The 16778-nt window shown below is 43.1% G+C and overlaps 1 long non-coding RNA gene across 6 annotated transcripts in view; it reads right to left on the minus strand.

The window, feature by feature from the left end:
* Window positions 1-16778, minus strand: part of LOC309616231 — a 90188-nt gene that overhangs the window by 63736 nt on the left and 9674 nt on the right. The window lies entirely within an intron of this gene.

Here is a 16778-nt window from a genome sequence, read left to right on the forward strand (position 1 = left end):
TGTCTGTCTGTTTTTAAAAGAAGAGGAAGAGCTTTCTTTCCTGGGGGGGTCTCACTATGAGCCATGTGGGTCCTTAGCAGCAGGCAGGCTTGGGTTCAGTCTCTGGCTCCGCCATCAATGGCTGGGTGACCTCCAGCCAGTATCAGAACCCCTCAGACCTTTGCTTTGTTAATCTTTAAAATGGGGATGATAGCATCCACACCCTGGGGTTCATTGTGGAGGATTAAAGATAAGATATATAAAACACTTTGCACCCAATAGGAGTGTGGCATGTAGAGGGGGAGGGGGGGGCCATGGTCACCCCCTGCGTAGGAAAACTCAATCTACATGTGGTCTTTCCTCTGCTGCAGGGTAAACTTCCCCAGACCCTCCAGGAAACAGAGATCAGATCATTGTGCTTCTATATAAAGGAGCATAGCTTTGGGATTGACCACAGGAAAGAAGAGTCGAGGATGCTTGGAGTGGGAATGGGTGACAGAGTGGTATGTGGGCAGGAAGCAGAGGCCTGGCTTAAGGGAAAAGAGAGGAAAACCTTGTGATAAGCAGGCCCTCCCACACCCCTGATAGAAGAGAGAGGAATTGCTGGGTGACACCGGAGGGATGACACTGAGACACCTAGGAGCCTCACCAGGCAGAGTCCTCACCAGCAGGTCCCCACCCCACGATCTTCATGCCCAAATGATGTGTCTTCAGTAGTAGACACCTCCACCCCCCCACACACACACAGTCACCAAGAGGGTGGGGACCAGCAAGTCACCAGCCAGCTCCCCCTAAAGAACAACTCCCTGCAGTATCTTCTAAGACTACTGTAAAACCAAAGGAGACCCTTGGGCACCTAGTAGGGTCATGGGGAGGAGCCCCACCCATGCATGGGTATGAAGAGAGAGGACTTTGGCATACCAACGGGGGGGGGGCAGTCACACCTTGTCACAAAGGCAGTGGAGAATGTGGTCCATCATTATCATCGTTCTGGTCCAGGAGGTCAGATACACAACAGGGAAGTTGCCAATAAGCTTCCCTGAGCAGAAAAGAGAGATTGAAAGAGGCCCCTGGGAAGCCAGCTTAAGAGTCTCCACGATGTGATAGGAATATAGGACAAGAGGGAAATGTTTCATTTCAGATTTTCTCCTGGAGAAAAACTTGATCTGTTTAGAGGAAATACTTTGATAAGCTGCCTGTGGTTTGGGGGTAAAACTCCAGGAGCATGCTCAGGTAATAAAGATGGCAAGCACACTGCCCTCTAAAGCATATCCTGTCAACTGGAGAATGCTTTGTTGCATTGGATTTGGGTTTGTGAGTTTGAGGGTAGGACTGAGGAAAGATCTGAGCAGTCTGGCATAAAGAGGAGAGAAATTTTGGATCCTGATATGATGAAGAGCCAGGTGCTGGGCACTGCACATAGGACAATTGGGAATGACCAACAGTGGTCATTGGTAACCAGAACTTTCTATTGAGGATGCTAGAAGGTCATCGTGCTATGACTCTCTCTGCCATCCCAGTGCTCATGAGTGCCTTTGGGGGTAAGGACTTGTGGAGTGCAAGGGCCATGTCCAAGTCGACATGTGAGCAAAACACAAGCCCAGGGATGAGGTAGAGCTGGCATCAGGGCTGCAGAGAGAACACAGGGTAGGAGACAGAGGCTTGTGTGCAGGTACAGCTCTGTAGCTAATGATTTTTGAGACCCTAGAAAAGCTCCTTCCCCCTCTGGGCTTTATTTACTCAACCCTAAAATGGGCTCATGGCCTTCCAGCCCTAACATTCTATGACTGAGATTTTAGTTCAACCCTCTCCACAACACACCGGGGGATGGTGGTGGCTATTAGCAGAGCATTTGTGCATTTATATGGAATGTGTTTGCTGCCACCATGACATAATGAATTTTCTCACAAATTACATGTGCAAAGAACTGCTCAGATTGAACTGTAAGATCACTTCAGATGCACTATTGATTTTCATTATTTTTGTTTTCTCCATCCCTGAGTTCCCTGCAACCATCTCCCCATTTGATTTTACCCAGCAGAAAAATCTCTGCCTCCTCTTTCTAATAATCAGTTCATAAAACCTCAGAACTTGGGAGTCTGAGGAAATAGCCTGCTTTGGATAGAATGTTTATCCTTCCAGAGGGATGATGGTTTCTGACCTCCTAGGGCCAGTAGGAATTTCTCTGGCTAGAGCAGTAGGTATCCTTCAGTGGCAATGTGAAGGGCCAGTCATGTATACAGATCTACTCTTCTTATAAAATTTTTTTTTAAAAAAGCAACTTATATTATGAAAAATTATCCTGCTAAAGCACAGGTGCTTTTTTGCCTCTACCGTGGCTGTCCACCTGGGAGTGCTGGGAAACCCTTCTCCATGGAAGCTCTTCCAGTGCCCACTTTCCCACCCTTTGCACCTTGTTTCCTTGCAGTGACTGAGCTGTGCAGCTTCTAGGCAGCACCAGTTCCCCAGAAGGGCAAGCAAGCTGGTTTTCCAGCAAAGGGGGCCTCTCCTGACTTTGCAAGGGCCGTCCAAGGGACTAAGATCCCTCGAGTGTGTTTTTCAGCATTTCCCCTCTGATTCATTGTCATCCTAGGACAGATTAGTCCTGCATACAAACACTGGGATATTAACATTGGACACTGCTCTGATATTGAGGAACAGTCACAGATGGCTTTGCATGAAATGACTTCAATGACAGAGCAACAAGATGCACAACTCCAAGGCTATTTTTTGTAAAGAATAAAAAGTAAAACTGGGGACTTCCCTGGTGGCACAGTGGTTAAGAATCCGCCTGCCAATGCAGGGGACACGGGTTCGATCCCTGGTCTGGGAAGATCCCACATGTCATGGAGCAACTAAGCCCAGGCGCCACAACTACTGAGCCCATGCTCTAGAGCCCATGAGCCACAACTACTGAGCCCACGCGCCACAACTACTGAAGCCCGTGAGCCCTAGAGCCCGCATGCTGTAACTACTGAAGCTCATGCACCTAGAGCTCGTGCTCCGCAACAAGAGAAGCCACCACAATGAGAAGCCGGCGCACCGCAACAAAGAGTAGCCCCCACTTGCCACAACTAGAGAAAGTCTGCACGTAGCAACGAAGACCCAACACAGCCGGTGGGGACAAAGTAAAACTGGAAGGACTGGCTCAGCTAAAAACTTACAGGAGAGTGGGATATAAATCAACAGGCCATTGTGGAGAAAAAGACCACAAAGAAAGAGAACTCAAGGCCTTAATGTGTTGGCCTTGGGGACTTGAGATGACTAATTCATTCATTGGGTGTACAAAGGCTCAGGCACTGTCCTAGGTGCTGAATTTCTACACAGCCAAGAACATCAACAAGGTCCCTGCTCTCCTGGCACTTACATTCTAGTAAAGGAAGACCAACAATTAAGTTGTAAATATATCATAGACAAGATGACTCAGAAAATTGTAAATGCTGTGAAGAAAACAAAACAGGATGGAGTGATTGAGAGACCTGACAAGTCGAAAAGGCCTCTAGTGTAGCCTGAGTGGTTAGCGAAGGTCTCTCTGCAGAGGTGACATTTAATAAGAGACCTGCAGGCTGAGATCAAGCTAGCCATGCAAAGATCAAAAAAAGAACATTCTGAGCATCCATAACAGCCTGTGAAAAGGTCCATCAGTGACTTTGGGGCAGAAAGGAGGTCTGCATGGCTAAAGCACAGGGGGAGAAGGGTACCAGACAAAATTGGTAAGAGGAAGGAGCCTTGACAAGAAATTTGGGTTTTATTCTAAGGGCATCAGGAAACCCTGAGGGATTTTATGCAGAGCAGTGATAGGAACTGACTTTTGCTTTTTAAAGATGACTCTGGCCACTGTCCGGAAAGTGGATTCCAGGGGGCAGGTGTGGCAGCTGGGAGACTAAAGAGGAAGTTCTCACAGACGCTAGGTAAGTGATGATGGTGACCTGGAATGATGGCAGTAGAGGTGGAAAGAAGTAGCTGGACTTGGGATTTTTTTAAGATTGAGCCAACAAGACTTGTTAATGGGTTACGTGGGAGGCATAGAAACAAAGAAATTCAGGGTGACTTCTGGAGTTTTTTGGCTTAAACAACTCTTTGATGGAAATGAGTTATCAGTGCATCAGGAGTAATGATAAACCCTGTCCCATCATTCTTTGGAGAGAGGCAAGGGGTTTTTGTTTGTTTGTTTGTTTGTTTTTGTTGTTTTTGGAGTTTAGGAGCCAACTCATAAGAAATATAAGTGCCAGTAGCACTCAACTCTGCAAATGTTTTAGCTTTTGTTTGCACATGATGATTTTTCCCCTACTTTTTCAGAAAAACAAATGCTGAGCAGAGGTTAGGAACAAATCTTGGCATAAATGTAAACATCCACTCTGTGGAGACTCAACCAAAGGCAGGTCCTTTCTCTGTCAGATATGTGTTTGTTTCTAATGTGCAAAGGGCAGGAGAGGCCTTAACTCAGCTGTTTGGTGGGGGATCCGGACTTTATACTTATGCCAGTGCATCTTAAAGCCAACTTCACAGAGTGTCTTTGTTGAGGATTCTAGTGTTTTTGGTGGAAGTGTGTGAGCAAAAATAAACTGAGGGTTCAGAGGAGGAATGAGATTTTAGAAGAGGCAAAATATCTAAGAAGAGAAACTGCCAACAGATTCGAGGGAATCGATTGGCTGCCCAGTAGCAAATATCACTTCTGTGATTCCTGTGAAGGAATCACGTGACTATTTTCAAGTACGTTAGCTTGCTGTGTGGATGGCCTCTAATGAGACACGGTTTCTAGCCAGTTAGATTTCACATTGCTCAGTGCCAGCTCGGTGATTTGTTTTGCATGAAACACTGCAGCCTGTTAACCTGGTGAGTTACAGTTCTAGGTGGGCTGCCAGAATCCCTCCCAGCATTTAAACACTTTTTTCTTAAAATAAAAAGAAGATTGTCACGGTGATCATGATGATGATGATAAAGAAAATGAGTTCAATCAGGTTACCATCTTGAAATCTTGAATTCATCTTGCTAAAATGACCCAGATAATGGGCCTTTTTTTAATCTTTTCTGGATCATTCCAGGGAAGAGCTCAATCCATTTTTCAACCTTTCTCTGCCCTCTGCTCTTTTTGGGAAAACTAGGCCTGTCTATTTCTTTCCTTTCAGGCTCAAGATAATTTAGAGTCCTGAAAGAAGCAGTACATTCTGGGAGTTTGGCCTAGGGCAGACTGAACCTGAGGAGTAAGAATTTAGGACCAAAGGCATCAGACTTCATTCATCTCAACTGTAAATGGAAAAGTCCTCCTGTGTGTGACAACACCAGGAAAGTAGGTATTTTCTTCTTTAGGGGACTGAAAAAGAACCATCCCCAGCAGGAGTCTGTGCGTGGGCTCTCCCTTATTGACTCAGATGAACTTAAAACCTTGGGCTGAGCCAAGTCTGATCTCTGAGCATGCTCACTGAGCTGCATTAGAGTTTGCCACTTACCTTGAAAAGTCTGTGGTTACCCTCTCCATGTTCCTCCTCTTCTTTCCCGAACAGAAGGGAAAAGGGTGTGCCAGCTTTGATACCAGGAAGTTTTCAGAAATGCATGTCCCTGCTCCCTTTACAAGGGGACATTTGATGGGTAGAATAGCTCACTTCCAAACTTCCTTCCCACAAGGTCAGGGCAAGACAACTCTGGTGGTCACAGTCTCAATGGAGGGTGAACCTTGGTTTGCTGAGGTTCAGCTGCAACTGCTACCTCAATGAAAACTGCACAGAGCTAATCAGAACATCCGGCTGCTGACAGGAGATAATGAAAGCTACCTTCCATCAATGTATGAAATTAAATGACAATTTTAAAAAAGTTTAATTAAAGATAATACAAACAGATGGAGAGATATACCATGTTCTTGGATTGGAAGAATCAACATTGTGAAAATGACTGTACTACCCAAAGAAATCTACAGATTCAATGCAATTCCAATCAAACTACCAAGGGCATTTTTCACAGAACTAGAACCAAAAATTTCACAATTTGTATGGAAACACAAAAGACCCTGAATAGCCAAAGCAATCTTGAGAAAGAAAAATGGAGCTGGAGGAATCAGGCTCCTGGACTTCAGACTATACTACAAAGCTACAGTAATCAAGACAGTATGATACTGGCACAAAAACAGAGATATAGATCAATGGAACAGGATAGAAAGCCCAGAGGTAAACCCACGCACATATGGTCACCTTATTTTTGATAAAGGAGGCAAGAATATACAATGGAGAAAAGACAGCCTCTTCAATAAGTGGTGCTGGGAAAACTGGACAGCTACATGTAAAAGAATGAAATTAGAACACTTCCTAACACCACACACAAAAATAAACTCAAAATGGATTAAGGACCTAAATGTAAGGCCAGACACTATCAAACTCTTAGAGGAAAACATAGGCAGAACACTCTATGACATAAATCACAGCAAGATCCTTTTTGACCCACCTCTTAGAGAAATGGAAATAAAAATAAACAAATGGGACCTAATGAAACTTAAAACTTTTGCACAGCAAAGGAAACCATAAACAAGATGAAGACAACCCTCAGAATGGGAGAAAATATTTGCAAACAAAGCAATTGACAAAGGATTAATCTCCAAAATATATAAGCAGCTCATGTAGCTCAATAACAAAAAAACAAACCCAATCCAAAAATGGGCAGAAGACCTAAATAGACATTTCTCCAAAGAAGATATACAGATTGCCAATAAACACATGAAAGGATGCTCAACATCACTAATCATTAGAGAAATGCAAATCAAAACTACAATGAGGTATCACCTCACACCAGTCAGAATGGCCATCATCAAAAAATCTACAAACAATAAATGCTGGAGAGGGTGTGGAGAAAGGGGGACCCTCCTGCACTGTTGGTGGGATTGTAAGTTGATACAGCCACTATGGAGAACAGTATGGAGGTTCCTTAAAAAACTAAAAATAGAACTACCATACGACCCAGCAATCCCACTACTGGGCATATACCCTGAGAAAGCCATAATTCAAAAAGAGTCATGTACCACAATGTTCATTGCAGCTCTATTTACAATAGCCAGGACATGGAAGCAACCTAAGTGTCCATTGACAGATGAATGGATAAAGAAGATGTGGCACATATATACAATGGAATATTACTCAGCCATAAAAGGAAACGAAATTCAGTTATTTGTAGTGAGGTGGATGGACCTAGACTCTGTCATACAGAGTGAAGTAAGTCAGAAGGAGAAAAACAAATACCATAGGCTAACACATATATATGGAATCTAAGGAAAAAAAAAAAAAAGGTCATGAAGAACCTAGTGGCAAGATGGGAATAAAGACACAGACCTACTAGAGAATGGACTTGAGGATATGGGGAGGGGGAAGGGTAAGCTGTGACAAAGTGAGAGAGTGGCATGGACATATATACACTACCAAACGTAAAATAGATAGCTAGTGGGAAGCAGCTGCATAGCACAGGGAGATCAGCTCTGTGCTTTGTGACCACCTAGAGGGGTGGGATGGGGTGGGGGGAGACGCAAGAAAGAGGGAGGGGATATGTGGATATATGTATGCACATAGCTGATTCACTTTGTTATACAGCAGAAACTAACACAACATTGTAAAACAATTATACTCTAATAAAGATGTTAAAAAAAAAAGGTTTGGGTGGCAATAACATGGTTTTGACTCAGGATGAGAATGAAAGGCTTTCTTAGCTTAGAGGAGAAGTCAGGAAAGAATGTGAGGGCACACATATGCACATGTGTTTGTGAGTGTTATGTGCATAAGTGTACATGAGTGTGTGTGTCTGAGTATGTGTGTGGGTGCAAGAGACACTCCCTCAAAGTACCAGAAGCCAAACTGTCCACTGATTTTCTTTTTTTTTTTTTAATAAATTTATTTATTTTATTTATTTATTTTTGACTGTGTTGGGTCTTTGTTGCCGCACACGGGCTTTCTCTGGTTGCGGTGCGTGAGCTTCTCATTGCGGTGGCTTCTCTTGTTGTGGGGCACTAGGAGCACGGGCTTCAGTAGTTGTGGCTCGCGGGCTCTAGAGTGCAGGCCCAGCCGTTGTGGCGCACGGGCTTAGTTGCTCTGCGGCATGTGGGATCTTCCTGGACCAGGGCTGGAACCCATGACCCCTGCATTGACAGGAGGATTCTTAACCACTGCGCCACCAGGGAAGCCCTCCATTGGTTTTCTGACAAGCTGTATGGTCCCTCTCAACTACCAAAAACAGAAAGATGACTATAAGCTGACAAATATTGTCAGGAGGTTTGGGAAGTGTACACCAGGCCACCCTGAGCATCTGATTCAATGCACATTGGCAACTGATCACAGTGGAACTTCTGCTCCTGGCCCTGTGGGCCTGTAGGCCAAGGCCAGAAGTTGCAGGGCTCATTGGTTTCACACCAACATGGGCACATTGAAAGGTTGTGCCCTGGAGAGCCATGAATTGCTTTTACGTGTTTTGTGATCTAAACTTTGTGGTCTAATATTTCAAGCAAATACAGTCACTTTCCAAAAGAGGGTATTTCTCCTGTGCCTCTCTCAAAGAACCCAGTGTGAGAAAGCCATGTGGGACTTTTGTTTGGTGATGTGTTTGTGAGGTGCTTCCATAACAAGTAAATAAGCTTTATCAAGGCAATATGTGGCTTTGTGACAACTGACAGACAAGAGCTGCTCTAGAATCCAATACAGACAGAGGATTGGGTTATGGCCAAACTCTCAGCTCCAAGAGGGTGAAACACATATCAGCACACAAAGGAGCAGGCAGAAGGCAGGTCCATTCTGAACTATATAAAGACATGCAGCTGTTAGTGCAATTCACAGAACTTGTCTTGTTAGACAATTTTACACAAACATTTTCCAACATATTCAATCAGCCCCCTCAAATTGACACTGTCACCAAAATTCAATCAATACTTCTTGTGAGAGAGGAATAGTATCTTATCTAATAATCAACTTATCTGAGATTCACAATGCTGGTTGCCATTACCAAAAGGCATTTCTCTATTATTTACATTTAACTATACATTACTTTGACCTTTGTATCAGTTGCATTGAGATAAAATGTGAGCTTCTAATTTAATTTTGTTTTGGGTTTCCTTTGACATATCTATTTATGCCGATTGCCCAGGAGGAAAAGACCATCAGTAATAATAACAGTTATGGAAAATACTTATTGAGCACTTCTACCATGCAGACTCTGGGCTCGAGCCATCACCGAGATTGTCTACTTTAATCTTCGGGCAAATCTACAAGGGAGCCGTGATTGATATTTCCATTTTAGGGCTGATGAACCGAGGCTGAGACATTAACTGTCTTATTCCCGGGATTGACCCAGGCAGTCTGGCTTGAGAGGTCTGCTCCTAACCACTGCGTGACTCCACTTCTTAGTGGTATGAATCATTCCAAAAGGAGATGCCCAAGACTCCTTTACACTCTGAGTTAGCAAAGAACCCGAGGGCCATGCAGATGCCATGCAACTAACAGATGACCCAGGCTCTGAATAAGGTCCAAGTCACTTCTGTTTACTGTTCTCTGTGCTTCAGTTTCCTTCTGTCTAAGATGTTTGCCCCTCCCCTAGGAGTATCATCCAAGAGATGGAGTAGCAGTCCATTACATTCTTCAGACAAAAGGCATTTTCTGAGTGAGATAAAAGGGAAGAAAAGGAACACGTGGATATGTATGGCATGTGGATGAAGAGTGCCTGTGTAAAAATCCCAGCTCATCATCTATTAACTGATAAGTGTCCTGATAAGGGTCAATTCTCTGCACCTCTGTTTTTTCATCTGTAATACAGGGATGGTCATAATTCCTCTGCAACATGAGGTTAGGGAGAGGGTTATAAGAAACAGCTCATGTAAAGCACTCACCACACGCCTGGTACAGAGTAAGTGTTCAGTTCTGTTATGTGAGCCATGATCACCTGCCATGACCCCCATCACTACACCCTACATGGCGCATGCTCTGAGACTTTGCTTATACACATTCCTTCTCCACTGCACTGTGAGTTCCTCGGGGCCTGAGTTGTGTTCATTCATCTTAGGATCTCCAACCGTCAACACAGTTCCCAGCCCATAGCTGGCACTCGTGGATGTCTGCTGAGTGAGTGAACAATTGCATATATGCACTTACTCCAAGGCCAGCTCACCAAACAGACAAAAGAACTGAAGCTCAGAGATGCCAAGCCACTAACTGAGACCACAGAACTTGATGGTGGCAGAGCTGGAAGGGGGATGCAAGCTTCCTGACTTCCCGTCCAATGTCTTCACGTTACAGCAGAGTGCCTTAACTTTGCATTTTCTGAAAAACGTTTAATCAAGACCAAGGCCAAAGTGATAACCAGAACATCATTAATATTATCAAACTAGGGACACGTTCAGAATCCATTTTTCCAACTTCCTATAACTTACATGTCAGCAATCCATCACATAAAATGCAAAAAAAAAAAAAGTCGCAAAAATATAGGCCTAAACATTTTTAGTGTCTTGCATCTTAAGTAATTACACAGCAATACTATGATAATCTAATAGCAATTGACAAGACAAAAATGCATAGTAATCATGTATTGTACCTGATATAAGCAATATTACATCACCTAATACCCTGCCTTTTACACAACTATTTCATTACTTGGAAGCTCCCTGGTAATGAATATGCTATTAAGCAGGGTTTTTTTAATTTGCGTGTCTCTCTTATAGAGATTCTTCGATAAATTTTTCAGACTTCCTTCATAAATAAGTTTCATTATTCCTCATTATTTTAAAAAAACCCACATTCTCCTTTCCTGAAAGGATACGATATATTAGATGACCCTCCTATATAAAATCATAAATGAAAAAGGACCAGACAACCTTCAGGAAAATAAGTTATCAGACAATAGGACACTAAATGCAGTTGGGCAGATATAAGGCATTATGGTATAGTTAAAAGTCTGCAAAAAGAATATTTTACAATGTAAAGAATCAAAAGAGAATTTAGTTTTACTACAGCGCAAGACAAATCCCAGCTTTTCTACAATTTATCACCGATTTCTTCATTTTGTTGTTTTAAACATGCTTTTAAGACATACTGGATAACTAGTAAAAATTGTATACAATGCAAATGACATTTCATATAAGTTTTATTGACTTAATGCTCTGATAATAAAATTATAACAATCAGTGTTATTCTGATTTATTGCAATTTTTACTTTCACTTTGTAATGGACTTGGTGCCTCACAGAATTGAATGTAATGTTGCTGCCACCTCAAGGTCACTCACTGAAAATGAGACGGCTCACTTCGGTCTAATGCACTAAAGCACGTAAGTAACTGAGGGCTTTATGGATGAAAATATCACATTGTGGTCACGTCACAGTAAATCTAAACTTTTATTTGCAATGAAACAATGGGTTTTATATGCAATTTGCAATGAAAACATACTCCAGTAATGCTAGGACGGCATGGTGAGTACCAGGTCTGTGAGAAGAAAGGCTCTTATATCACAGTCCAGGGGAAGAAATGTCAATCCATCAAACTAAAGAGCCATCTGTGCATAACTGGCATATTGACAGGGCATAATCCAGATACAGTGGTTTCTTTAGAAAAAGAAATAGTCCCTGAGTTTATTTTTCTTTCATAAAGCTCACTTGGCTCTTTTCCTCTCCTTCTTAAATCTTTCCCAGTTGGTGACCTCTCTGAACCTGACTCTCTTCCAAATGGATTTATCGAAACTACCCTTAACACGAACGAACAGTTTACAGAGAAGGAAATGCCAAGGAGCCGACTCACTCAAAGAGATACATGTTTTGCCTAACAGATTGTCAAAGATCAACTTTTGATCCCACTGGTTTGGCAAGGTGGTACTGTAAATTAGAAAAGAGGGAAATGTGGTGATATTTTTCAAATTTTAAAATGCATATACCCTCTGACCAGCAATCTCATATCTAAAGATTTGTTTTTCAGATATATACATACAAGTGCACCAAATGTCTGTACAAGGAAATGTATTACAGCCAAAGATTGGAAACAAACTAAATGTCCATCAACAGAAGACTTGTAAATTACAGTAAGTGCATAAAATGGAATACTGTGCAGCCTTTGAAATCAACAAGGCAGATTTCTACGAACCAATATGGCACAATCTCCAAGATCATGTGGGGAAGCAGGCGGAAAAAAGCAATGTGCAAAACAGTGTATACAGTATGCTTTGGATGTATGTATTTGCATAGAATCTCTTTGCAAAAAATACAATAAACTGTTAACAATGGTTCCTTTGTAGAAGAACTGGGGGAATAGTAATCTAGGTGGGGGAGACAGTTTTCCCTGTATACCCACTTTTGTCTTGAATTTTATACTGTATGTATGTGTTAACTACTTGAAATGTGTAAATAAAAATAAAACATTAGACTGTAATTCAAGGGGAAAGCCAAAATTATGAAGAAGAGATAAAGAAGTTCCTGAGGGGGGAAGGGAGGAGGGACAGAGGAGGAAGGGTAGTCAAGGGAAGGTGCTGGAAGCACACCTTCCCCTGGATGCTTCCTCTGCTCTGATCCAGCCTGAACTTGTATTTCTTTTCTGGTCTCCACATTCCTTTCATTCTCCTCTGACTCTTTCCCTAGCTGTCAGTTCTCATTTCAATTCCTCTGCAACTCCTTGTGTTCTGTCTCTCTCTCTAGGGATCCTCACTCCCGATAGTCCCCAACGTGGGGAGGACGAGAGCCAGCCCTCCTGTTCCTGGTGCCAGCATGTGGCCAGGCTAGCCAGGCACACGCCAAGTGCACTCTGGACATACACAGCATGGCGGTGGACAGCCCCATCGGCCATCGGCCATCTGCCCTCGACTGGAACTCAAAGTTCAGCAGAGATTGTGTGCATTTCGCTTCTTCTCTAAGCCTAGATACCACAAGGATGACCACTAGATCTGCCCACTGAACAGCACTAGCCAGGATGCAGAAGAAATGCATTTGGAACAGAATCTAGAAACCTGGAGCTATTCGCAGTTTGGGAGAAGGCGATGGGTGAGGAGTCCTCCCACCATTTCTCAGAAATGGACCAGGATCACTGGGCACTCATTGGCTGTCTGTGTGGAATACCTCAGTAGGGGTGGTGAGGAGCACCCAGCAGAGAGAAAAGGGAGGTGAAGAAAGGACATGGGTGCTTCCAGCTGTTCATCTTCATTGGTTTACTGGATTTCATTTGACTTTCTGTTTTCCCTTTTATTAAAACAAATCTCTTGCTATTTTTATAGCTCCTTCAATGCCACATCATTAACAGTGAAGCCAAAATTCTGTTTGACATTGCTTAATGATTCAAATTCCATCAAACATCCACCAAAATACTAAGCCACGGATAGGCAGCATTTTAAAAGCACATGCATTTTGAAACTTTTGAAAACTGTAAAGCACTATAGAATTTAAAGAATCTTTCATTCAATAAAAAAATTTTAATAAAAAAAATTAAAAATGGGAAATAAAAGCACATGCATTTCCCACTGAACCCACACTTGGGCTGGTTAGTTTCCTCTTGGTTATTAATTTGAAATGTTACAGTTGAAAAGATTAAGTGTTCCTGCACTGACCCAGGGAATTTTACAAACTTTGTCCATTTGGAAAACAGACACCATCATTTTTATTATACTTGGAGGTCACTGAAAAAGTCAGAGGCAAAACAATAAACCGGGACTACTTAGTCTTAGAGGGATACCTTTGTAGATTTCTGGCGTATGTAAACTCCTCTCCCTTTTTCTCATAGAAAGGCACCAAGGGAAGGTAACGTGCTAAGCCCTGCCTCACCATGTGAGGGGGACCCCCCCAGAAAGGAGGGTGGTGCAGAAACTGGGCCCACGGCAGGACTGCTGAGTCCCCGCCTCTGCTCTCCGGGCCCCTCGTTCACACAACGTCACTGCTCTTCCCATTCCCTAAGATCCTTCCAGCCTTAAAATCCTATGACATTCATTCTGAGATAAACAGTGAAGGAAGAGAAAGAAGGCAAAAATGGGGAGCAACAAAAATGGAGTTTGGAAAACTTAAATCAAGCCTTGCACCTAGCCAGAGTCAGGAAATAAGCTTCCATTGTCTTTCCTCCCCCCACCCAGGGTTTTACACAGATATAAATTAAGATAGACTATTTTACCAAGTACTTCTGCCCCCAGATCCCTTCTTCTACCTTCTGTGTAATTACCTGCAATCATCTCAAACATATAAATAGACACATTTAAAAATACCCCCACCTCATTAGGTGTTCCCAACTTGGTTTTGATATGGCACCCTAGAAATCCAAGATCTCCTGAAACACTAGGCCTGCCATGAGTTGAGGAGGAAAAGGGCCAGATCAGGTCTCTGAAGTAGTGGCTGGAGCCTCAGAAATCCAAGCCCTTAACCAAACAAGCCAACATGATGGCTGCAGAATAATGGCCCACAGGAGAAAGGAAAGGCCCCTAAAGACAGAACTTCGGGCTGGGGGAAGGAATTCTCTAGAACAGAGGCACTGAAGACAAGGACTGCATGGTGAGGTTCTGACCTCGTCAGCAGGGATGCTGAGGTGAGGCCTGCCGTGAATAATACCCGTGATCACAGATCTGATGGGTGGTCTCCCGCTAACTACATCCCAGCATTGTACAAAAGTGGGTTGGGCAGGATTAATTACTACAACTGTTGACGTTATAGAGTTTCAAAGATTTTTATTTCGCATTTAAAAGATTTACAGGAAATCTCCAAGCAGTTAAGGCAAGGGGCTGAGCTTGTCTCTCAGCTGGCTTGAAGCCAGTCATTCGGAGGATAACTTTAATTCCTGGGATAGGAGTCATACAGTCAGGAAGCAGCCCTGACCCCTGTAAGGTCAGTGTCGTGGCCAACTACCCCGGGCTCAATTTAGAGACATAACTATGGCAACAACTGTGCCCAATCAGTTATTAGAGGAGATTTATTGACGGATATGCTTGAATAGCAGAGCCATTAATTGCAATTACCAGACAAGACACTTTGTTCATCTCGGGGAACTAGATGCCAAAATGCCCTAACAACTTTAAAATCCCATTTGCTCTTGAGCTCCTGGCTGGCATCACTGCACCTGCCTCAGCTTCCCAGTACTGGGAGGGAGAGGAGAAGGGGTTTAGCTTGACCTGGCACCAGCCGCAGAAAATGGCAAGTGCTGGGCTATGGGGCACAAGCTATAGGAACCTCACAGAGTCCCAACACCCTTCACAACAGTGAGGGAGGAATAAGCAGCACTGCCCCTTCTGGTGTCCCTTCTCTGGGTCCCATCAACAGAATAGAGAAATGCCTTCCTCCTTCACTCCCCTGGTCCACGCCCATCATTTTCTTCAAGACTCTCTGGGTTGCTTCTTGGCCTTCCTGTGCTTGGTGTAGCTCAGCCCAGGCTCTGTCCACCTTGTGGTCCCCCAAGCCTGAAACAATCAATTCCCAGATTTCATCCTTCTGGTCTACCTCCAGGCAGCCTTGCCTGAATACTCCATTTCTCTACAACAGTGACTGACTCTCCCCTCCTCCTGTACTTTCTAACCTCTCATTTGCTCTTGTTTCTTCATAGATTGCAGTCATGCTATTTATTGGTCTGCCTGTTTACCTGTTTATTTCTATCTTCCCTCACTAGATTCTAAGGTCCACGAGGGCAGAGATTTGGTCTGTTCTTTCCACCGCAGTATTCCTCGTGCCTAGAATAACACCTGGCATACAGTAGGTGCTCAAGAAATATTTGTTGACTGAATAAATAGATTCAGTACATTCTGCAATTGTGCTTAAAGGGCCCTTCTCTCTCCAACTAGGTCATAACTTTCCTGAAAGTAGGGATGCTCCCTATAGCATCTTATTTAGCACCACACATACCTTAGGTGCTTTAAAACAAAGCAAGTGGATGAGAGAGATTGCAAACCACAAATTCTATCCGTGCATTGGAATAGGCAAAAGCACATCTCCCTCCACTTCTCACGGAAGAATAATAGCTAAGGCTGAAATATGCTTTCTACAGGGGCATACTCGAAGCACTCTCTAGAGTATTCAGTCATAAAACCCACATGATACTACTGACTGTGAGATCTGGAATGTTATTCTCTGCATGTTAAAGGCAAGGAATTAGGATACAATGAAGCAAAGTGATGTGCCCAAGATTATACAGCTAGTGAGTGATGGAGCCAGGAAATAAACCCAGGCATGGCCCAGAATCTGTGCCCTTAACCTCTATGCTTGCCATTTTTCTTGACTTAGAAATCTAGGATAAATACAAAAACAATTAGAAAATGCCCCAAGAAAAGCCTTTGGGCGCTAACACTACGTCTCCTTGAGTTTACTCCTATTTTTTTCAAAGTAGATTATAAGCAACGAATCTCTGCTCCAAATTAAGATGTTACTTGATCATCTTTCCCTTATAAATAAAACATCAAGACTATACCTACCTGAGGTTAGTGAGGCAAATGATTTTTAGAAAATTCTTTCCAAGAGAGAGTGGAATGTATTATAGTTCTTCCCTAGAGCTGTGAGAATGCAACTCCCATTCTTGGACTCTGCCTGGGTTTGGGTCACAAGAATTCTCAGCTAACATAGATGAACTTCATCAATGCAAAACTGGCCATACCAGATGCCTCTTTATTCTACAGCATCTCAGTGTTAATAAGCAGGAGGACCTTTGATCAGTGAGGCTACTCAAGTAATTGGAATTTTCTGTACTCAACACTGAGACCCCATGATGTGAAGTATTCATTTAAATCAAATTTTCCTCAGTGGGTCTTAGAACTCACATAAATTTAACCCATATTGTCTATCATCTAGTTCTCTATTTTGCACAACCAAATGGAGTGCTATAGACTGAATATTATGTTCCCCCAACA

The sequence above is a fragment of the Balaenoptera borealis genome (genome assembly GCF_965194805.1).
Source record: "Balaenoptera borealis genome assembly, chromosome: 19".
Taxonomy (NCBI): Eukaryota; Metazoa; Chordata; class Mammalia; order Artiodactyla; family Balaenopteridae; genus Balaenoptera; species Balaenoptera borealis.